This window comes from Natator depressus, chromosome 4 (genome assembly GCF_965152275.1).
Source record: "Natator depressus isolate rNatDep1 chromosome 4, rNatDep2.hap1, whole genome shotgun sequence".
NCBI classification, from domain to species: Eukaryota; Metazoa; Chordata; order Testudines; family Cheloniidae; genus Natator; species Natator depressus.
Genome location: NC_134237.1, coordinates 58,436,085 through 58,445,946, shown reverse-complemented (window position 1 = coordinate 58,445,946; position 9,862 = coordinate 58,436,085).

The following is a 9,862-nucleotide window of genomic DNA, read 5'->3' as shown; positions in this document are numbered from 1 at the left end:
TTTGTATGAATACATGGCCCATAAACACTGTAGTATAAAAGTCTAATTAAAAAGAATAATGATATATTAATACATGAACTAGTCCCCCCATTCCAAACAATCCTGACAATTTAATCTTGGATAATTGCTTTGGTAAAATTAACTTAAAATAGATCAAAAGAGCAGAAGAAAGTTAACCTGACTTCTTGAACACTTTATATTTTCTGCTGTACCATGAAGCATCATGTACATATATGATAATTACATACTTGGGGGCAGATCCGTGGTTAGTATAAAATTGGCATAGCTGCAATTGACTTCAGTTGAACTATGACAATTTGTAACAGCTGAAGAGCTTTCCTTTGGAAAGGAGACATTGGAAGAATGAACAAGAAGTTCCCATAACATCCTTGCCTGGGAGGCATGTTCCCCCACGTGACAAACATGCCTTCTGGATGGGAAAATCCTGTTTAATCAAATGAAAAATGTAGAAGGTTCACTATAGTCTGGATAAGCAAAGTTAGATATTTACTCCAAACCTGCTGAATCCAATTCTCAGATCTGGCTAATCTGCTCAGCCCCCTGTATGAATCAGAGCAGTCTCAAGGCGGCTCACATTTACAATCAGCTGCTCATAGCCTTAAGGAGTCATTCCAGCTGCCAAGAATAGTTGCTCTCTGGCCATGCTTCCTTTAGCCTGGCCACACATGGGGGTCTGAGAAAAAGGGGTGGTGTAAAGCTATCACACCAACTCTACACTACCCGGGGAATCCCTGGTCTCCAGGCATTAATCCTCCTTTACAGTGGCACCGGAACATCATGGGGGTCCCTGGCTGCAGTGCATCATGGGAGATGTAGTCTGGCTGTGGAATCCAACTCACAGAGATGAAAGGCAGCATGAAGCAGCAGAACTGTAACTCCTGTGCAGTCCTGTGGCAGCATTTCTAAATCTAAAGTGTTTGGTTTTCAGCTGAAATCTTTTGGATGTGTTGTTTTTTGATGAAAAGTAAAACTTTTATGCAAAATGCAGATACTTTTTATGAAAAGTTTCATTTAGTCATAGTTTAGACAGAACATTTTAAACCAGCCCTCACCTGTGTGCATACCATCAGTCAGTGAAATTAGAACCATTATTGCTTCACAGTTTCTGATGCTAGCCTTTCATTGGATTTAAAATGTCAAGAAAACAACTTCCAGGCAAGCTCTTACTTCATGGTATTGACAAGTATAATATGCATCATCCCAAGGTGGCCACTCATGAAACTGAGCCTATTTAGCCCAGGGGTTTATCCGTTAACTGTATCCCGAGTTCTACATTCCTTGTGATCAAGATGGAGTCACTGAGTAATATTAGTTCTTTACTCTGCAATGTAATGCCTCACTGTATGCAACCCAAAAAGTGTATTCCTTTTTTACAGTCATGTCATATTGCAAACTCTGGTCTAATGTTCACGGTCATCCAAAGGTCCCTTTCAGCATTAAGGCTTTACAGCCTTCTCCCTCTTATTGAGCACATGAGCCTAATTTGTCTTCATTTGGAAGTTCTCTGGCCACTGCTGCTTAACCCAAGAACAACTCAATCCCACCTGTTTGTGTAAAAGTCATGACCAAAAGCAGGGCTGAGCCCAGTGAATGGTGCACACAACTGGTTATTCCAGGCTGAAGGAGAAGGAAATATGAATAGACTTGCAGCATGAATTCCATTAGATGCTGGTCTTAGTCTTTAGCTACCCAGATATATTACCAAGACATACCATTGTCTTGCATGGGTCACCTGAAATGCTTCCTGGTTACATTTCAGGACCACCAGTAGAAAATTGTCTCTCACAGCAGTGAATTCTGGTAATTCATCTTAGCTATTTTTTTTCCAATATACCATACAAATGGCTGTGTTTCCTAAGGCATTACGGGAGTTTGACTTTTCATATGATTCCCTTGGATTTCTTGCAGGCTATTCAAAACTCCCACAAAGCAACTGCTTCAGAGAGCTGAAATGATCACTGTAGGATAGGTATCCACATTTGACTAGGATGCCGTATATGGAAGTAGGGCGGAACTGCACCCAAACAAGGATAATTAATGCCGCTGCACAACAGCGTTACTATTTACAGATGTGCAAGGTCACAGGTTCAATTAGTGATGGTCCAATTCTCCAGTACACACATATCCTTTATTGAAAGAGCATCAGGTGCTATCATTTTGGATTCTTTTTCTTCTGGTATATCAGTTTGTATTTTTCTAAACTAAATCTCTTTGTGTTATTTTTCTGCCCACGTTTCTAATCTCCTTAAGTCCCTTTGTATTATTTCTGTGTTCTGACTACAAAGTACAAAAGGATTATTATTGCTGTGAGACACTCAAATGTTGTTTTTTCCCATGAGTCCATAGTCTGCATTCAGAAGAGGAGGCATCAAATGAATTTTGGATCCTAAATTAAAACTAAATTCTGTAGGATTCCAGGTGGAGCCAGATGTTATCTTTGTGGCCAAACCCTTGGAAATCAAATTTCCATATGAGTTATAGAACCCTTAATTACTAGGGAGCAGACTACACTCCCTATATAACTTGGAAGAACCAAAATCTAATTCATTTTAAGTTACTGTGAAAAAGAATTTAGAGAAAGATACAGGTTACACAGCTGTAAAGAAGCAGAAGCAGTCTTGTCACAGGAAAATTGTTTGCACAATATGTCATATGTTTTAGGGATTTCTAAGGTAAGTATCTTTTTATTAAACAGGTAAATACAGAAGAAAATAAAAATCCAATCCACTATTTTTCTCTGGATTTTTGGCATTTTTTCAAGATTTTCTTTTTAAATAAGAGGCTTGCATACCTTGCAAATCCTTATTTACATGACCATAATTAGACCAAAGATAAAATTTTCCAGAAATACCTAAGTAATTTAGGAACCTAAGTCCCATTTTTAAAAGTGACTTAGGCCCAGATTTACAAAGTTATTTATCTTTATTTAGCAGATGGGCATGTTGGACTAGATCTTGAAAACTATTTCAGTGCCTAAATATGCAGAGAAGTTCCTAGCAGGATCTGCAAAAGTGCCCGAGCAAGACAGGTGCCTAACTTCATTGAAAATCATTTTTGTAAAACCCAGTAGACACATATCTGCTTTTAGGTGCCTAAATACCTTTGAAAATCTAGCCATTGGAGCCTATATTGCATTGACTCTCACTGAAAGTCAATGGGATTTAAAGATCCTAAGTGCCTAAGGGTAGTCTACAGTGCACTGTAAACCTAGGCTTGTGGATTTGGTGTTTCCAATTTCATGCTTGTGTGTCCACACTGCATTGTAAAGCTGGGTTTACAATTGCTGGACCAGGGTCTCTCAGCTGTGCTAACACATCCATACTTCACGACACAGACCTTCTGAATCGGGGCTGTGGCTTGAACTGAGTCCACACTGCAAAATGACAGGGTTTGGATACAGGACTCTGGTGCTGACTCACCCCACAAACAGCGTTCTAGGACCAGGGTCCTGAGTACTTGCTGACTCAAACCAGACTGATGTGTGTGTGGATGGAAGGAGGGCTTGGGCTCAAACCTGAGTCAGAGCCCGGGCTTAGTGTGCAGCGTAGACACAGTCTATGTGAATTTTGAAAATGGGCCTTAGGTTCCTAATTCACTGAGTTTGTCTACAATGCAATTAAAAACCCATGGCTGGCCCGTGCCAGCTGACTCAGGCTTGCAGGGCTCCAGCTGTCGGACTGTTTAATTGCCAGTAGATGTCCGGGTTCAGGGTGAAGCCCAGGCTCTATGACCTTGCGAGGTGGGAGGATCCCAGAGCTTGGGTTGCAGTCTGAGCCAGAACATCTACACCGCAATTAAACAGTCGCACAGACCAAGCCCCGCGAGCCCAAGTCAGCTGGCACGGACCAGCTGCGGGTATATAACTGCAGAGTATAGATACCCTTAGGTGCTTTTGAAAATGTCATCCTGAATGCATATTGACTAAAGAAACTACAGCATTTGCTCAAGAAACTCCCTGGAAAAGCACAAGAACAAATCAGCACAGACACACCCCTGGAACCCTGACCAGGGGTATTCTATCTGCTACCCAAGATCCATAAAAATGGAAATCCTGGGTGCCCCACCATCTCAGGCATTGGCACCCTGACAGCAGGATTGTCTGGCTATGTAGACTCCCTCCTCAGGCCCTATGCTACCAGCACTCCCAGCTATCTTCGAGACACCACTGACTTCCTGAGGAAACTACAATCCATCGGTGATCTTCCTGAAAACACCATCCTAGCCACAATGGATGTAGAAGCCCTCTACAGCAACATTCCACACAAAAATGGACTACAAGCCGTCAGGAACACTATCCCTGATAATGTCACGGCAAACCTGGTGGCTGACCTTTGTGACTTTGTCCTCACCCATAACTATTTCACATTTGGGGACAATGTATACCTTCAAACCAGCAGCACTGCTATGGGTACCCACATGGCCCCACAGTATGCCAACATTTTTATGGCTGACTTAGAACAACGCTTCCTCAGCTCTTGTCCCCTAATGCCCCTACTCTACTTGCGCTATATTGATGACATCTTCATCATCTGGACCCATGGAAAAGAAGCCCTTGAGGAATTCAACCATGATTTCAACAATTTCCATCCCACCATCAACCTCAGCCTGGACCAGTCCACGCAAGAGATCCACTTCCTGGACACTACGGTGCTAATAAGCGATGGTCACATAAACACCACCCTATACCAGAAACCTACTGACCGCTATTCCTACCTACATGCCTCCAGCTTTCACCCAGACCACACCACACAATCCACTGTCTACAGCCAAGCTCTACAATACAACCGCATTTGCTCCAACCCCTCAGACAGAAACAAACGCCTACAAGATCTCTATCAAGCATTCTTACAACTACAATACCCACCTGCTGAAGAGAAGAAACAGATTGACAGAGCCAGAAGAGTACCCAGAAGTCACCTACTACAGAACAGGCCCAACAAAGAAAATAACAGAACGCCACTAGCCATAACCTTCAGCCCCCAACTAAAACCTCTCCAATGCATCATCAAGGATCTACAACCTATCCTGAAGGACGACCCATCGCTCTCACAAATCTTGGGAGACAGGACAGTCCTTGCCTCCAGACAGACCCCCAACCTGAAGCAAATACTCACCAGCAACCACACACCACACAACAGAATCACTAACCCAGGAACCTATCTTGCAACAAAGCCCGTTGCCTACTGTGTCCACATATCTATTCAGGGGACACCATCACAGGGCCTAATCACATCAGCCACACTATCAGAGGCTCGTTCACCTGCACATCAACCAATGTGATATATGCCATCATGTGCCAGCAATGCCCCTCTGCCATGTACATTGGTCAAACTGGACAGTCTCTACGTAAAAGAATAAATGGACACAAATCAGATGTCAAGAATTATAACATTCATAAACCAGTCGGAGAACACTTCAATCTCTCTGATCACTTGATTTCTGACCTAAAAGTGGCAATTCTTCAACAAAAAAACTTCAAAAACAGACTCCAATGAGAGACTGCTGAATTGGAATTAATTTGCAAATTGGATACAATTAACTTAGGCTTGAATAGAGACTGGGAGTGGTTGAGTCATTACACAGAGTAAAACTATTTCCCCTTGTTTATTCCCCCCCCCCGCCCCCACTGTTCCTCAGACATTCTTGTTAACTGCTGGAAATGACCCACCTTGATTATCACTACAAAGGGTTTTCTCCCCCCCTCCCCACTCTCCTGCTGGTAATAGCTCATCTTAAGTGATCACTCTCCTTACAGTGTGCATGATAAACACCCATTTTTTCATGTTCTGTGTGTATATAAATCTCCTCACTGTATTTTCCACTGAATGCATCCGATGAAGTGAGCTGTAGCTCACGAAAGCTTATGTTCAAATAAATTGGTTAGTCTCTAAGGTGCCACAAGTACTCCTTTTCATATTGACTTCAGTGACTCTGTGTGTGAGTAATGACTAGTCATACCTAGGCTCTTATCCAATATATTCTGGTTTCATTGAAATATTAATTTAAAGTGGCAGCAGAGGAGTTATGCTTCTGAGGGGAAAGAGAAGGGAGGAAGATAAAGCAACAAAAGAGTTAATAAATATCAGAATGTTTCACATGGGAGGTAAGACTGCATCTACAAAGGGAACAGAATCAGATGATGTATGTTGTGACAATTGGGCCTACAAATTTGCCCTCTTTGTGAGCTCAGCTGTGAAAAGTGAGTGAAAGTTTATAAAATGTAATACAGTATTAACCTATAACAACACATGTTGATGGGAAAAGATGCGAACCGGAAACAGAAAGGCTGAATTAGCCAACCAGTCTTACTTATGTAACTCAAGGATTATGTTAAGATCATGCTTGGTAAACAAGAGGAGTAAAGAACCAGAAATCAATTACCAAAATTGGGGAGTTAGAAATTAGGTCTAGTTGGTGGACAAAACAATGAAGGGATAGAGCTATTCCACCCATCGCTCTCTTTTGGGGTCCTTAAAGAAAGACTTTGCGGGTGGAAAACTGGCTTCTGGAGCAAGATTCTTCACCATGGCTGCTACCTCCCCCGGGCCCATAAGCTTTCTTCATCCTGCTCCTGAGAGATGTCCTAACCAGATCAGGTCAGAAAGAGGGACCCAGCTGACATTCCCACCTTTGCCAGCACCCCTCCCAAAAACCATCTGGGTATGAGACTATCCCTGCTTCCCAAAATGTGTTCTTTTTCTCCCTACCTTATTTCCTCTTTCTCTCGTTTTCCCTTCTGTCTATGATGGAGTGTCTGTCCCACACTGCCATGCAAGGGGTTAATAGAGCCATAGGGAGGCTGCGCAGGAAGCAGCCAATAGGAGAGGGGCTGTGAGGAGCAGCCAATCAGGGCCCAGCAGGTCCATATAAAAAGAGAAGCAGGGCAGGGTAGAGCAGAGCACAGCAGAATCAGTTACTCCTTGGAGCTCAAGGAGGAAGAAGTGGTGCCTTGCAAGTGGATGGAAGCTACCACCCAGGACAAAGCAGTGCTGGGTAGGAACAGGGGAATGAGAGGGAGCTCCAGGCTGGCTGCTAGGACTGGCATGCTGAGGCCCTGAGGAAAGGGTGAAGAAGGTTGTGGGGAAGTGGCCCAGGAAAATGTACTGAGGTGTTTGCACGTGGCTGCCATCTACATGGTCCCTGGGTCAGGACCAGAGTAGTGGGTGGGCCTGGCTCCCCACCACTTGGCAGTGGGGAAGTGGCTGGACAGTTGACAGCAGGACCCCCGGAGGCTGTGCCATGAAGAGGATGCTGCAGTCTTTGGAGTGATGTGGGGGAGGGGGTCTGGGAGCAGACATGACGGCAGGTGAGGCACCTTCTGGAGAAGGCATGCTGACCTGCAGAGCTAATCCCCAAGATGCCCAGCAGGAGGCACCAGCATGGTAAGTGAAGTCCCAACATACTGTCTAATAAGAATCTGACTTAGCCAGTCAAGCCTGCATATTTTACAACACGGCTGTAAGCCTGTGACCAGAAAGAGGCAGCTAAAAGCAATATCCTAAACAGTTCAATGCTAGTACAAGTTTGCCAGGTCTCAGAGAAGCTGATAACACAATGTGCTGAGCCTGTGTTTTTCCAGCAGTGAAGTTGCATGTGAGAGTCAACACCAGAGGCAGAAGTTACATTTTCTATCTTTGCTGTTTATTTTTCTCTCTCCTTCTTATGTGTATTTGTCTATCTTTAATAGCAACTAAGGGTATTTCTACACAGCAAAGACTCTCCCACCCTGCAGGATCCTAGAGACCAGACTCCAGCCTGAGCCCGGAAGTCTACAAAGCAATGAAACAGACCTGCAGCCCAAGCCCTGCAAGCCTGAATCGGCTGGCACAGGCCAGCCATGGGTTTTTATTTGCTGTGTAGCCATACCCCTAAGAGTCCCTCAAACATGAGGGGTTTTCATTTAAAAAAAATTCTCCAGATAAAGGGAAAAGGGGATGTTGTTAAAATGATTGCCTTATTTAATACTTTACATTTCAAATGATTTAACTGTTTTTCCTCTTTTTCAGTATCTTTTATAAAAGGTTAAAAGGGATTTTAATGGTGTTTGCCAAGTAGGCTGAGGTCTCTGTATACCAGACCCTGAGTCTTGTATAAAGTTGTTTCATGTTGGACAGTGACTGGGTTATGTTAACACTTTTGACTCTTTGGGCCCTTTATTCCATCAAAATTAATACAAGATGTAACTATTTGTGCATGGGCAAAAGTGGTTAAATCTGTGCAGCAGACACATTACTGAGTAAATTGATAAATGGCTCATACATTTATTATGATTCAGGTTCCAAAAAGGATATGGTAATATGCATAACTATCAATTTCAAACAATGAAAAACTCAGAGTCCTGCTGCAGTTTAAGAAAATATAACCTTGAGACCACTAAAATGTTCGCTCAATAAATGTAAAAGGTTTGCTTTATACCTGTAAGATGTCATTTTTATGAATCAGACAAATCTTGAGTCGCATAGGTAAATTGAGGATTGAGAATAATGACCATGTATGTAGTGTTTTTAAATTTAAGATGCTTTACAGTGATTGAGAGAGTTAGGTCACAACAAGTGTTTGCATTTATTTATTTTGCAGAGTAAAAACAAGCTGAGTTTGGGATAAGGTGAATCAAACTTTTTAATGTGTCTGGAGAACTCTCAAAGTGTGAGGAGCTCTAACCATAGAATTCAAATCACTTTAACTCTCTTTAGAAAACAGAGCTACATAACTGCAGGGAGATTTTTCCTTGCTTAATTAATATAGTTGTTGCCACCATGACCCTGTTTGTTCTGAGGCATGGACTCATGTCCATATAGTAGATTGCTAGCAAAGTAGGCCCTGATCCTGCACGCTGTTTCCTGCAGGTAGACTCCTGCAGAGCCCCACTGATTTATCAGGGGTCTACTCCTGGTGAGCCACTTGCAGGATCTGGGCCATAGGATGGAATTTCCATTTCTTCAAGCAGCCCTGTCCAATAAAGCAATAAGAGGGGAGATTTCCTGTTCATCCAAAATTAATGCCAAGTAGTTTTCTGCTTCCTTATTATTTAGAAGCATCTCAATAACAAACCATTAAAGTGATATCAACTGAGTTAGTGGTTACAGAAAACTGGCACTACACAAAATACTGGAATATACTGTTAACTACTGTATCTCATATTTAGATAAAAATGGCATCTATGAACTGTAGTTTGTAGCTATCACTAGAATGATTAATTATTTATAGACTTTCCATTTTAAGCAGCAGAATGATAGTGCAATTTTATTCATTAAAATTCCAAAATGAAAAGTTTCTACTTGTTAGCCCTTTGATGAACATGTCCCTGGGAAATGGAAGCTGTAAATGCTCCTGACAGATCTCTTCGTGGTACAATGATAAATGTATCAGTAATTATCAATACAATTCTTTACAAAATGTGACCTAATGTAGCCAAGTAATTACCATAATGCTTCAATGCAGTTAAAACATAAGAGCTCTGTCACAGCAGGAGATCATAATTATGTACCTGTGATTTGTTCCCATAGAGTGTTTACTGTTAAGGTTATACAGTTTGACCTGGCATCTATTAGCCCAATATTGCACATGATCCAAATGCATGCAGAGTACTAATGAAGTCAATGGGACTCTTCATGTTTGAGGATACGCTGTGCACAATTGTGTCATTAAGACTTATAGGAAGATGCTAACCTTCTTCGAGTGATGATCCCTATTGTATTCCACTGTGACTGACTGACAAGCAGTACCTAAGTAGAAGGCGGGTATGAGGATGTAGAGAGAGCTGAGTGGAGTACCACTGTCCCAAAGGAGGCATCAGCAGAGGAGTTCTGCACCAGGGCTTAATGTCTCTCAAACGTATGAA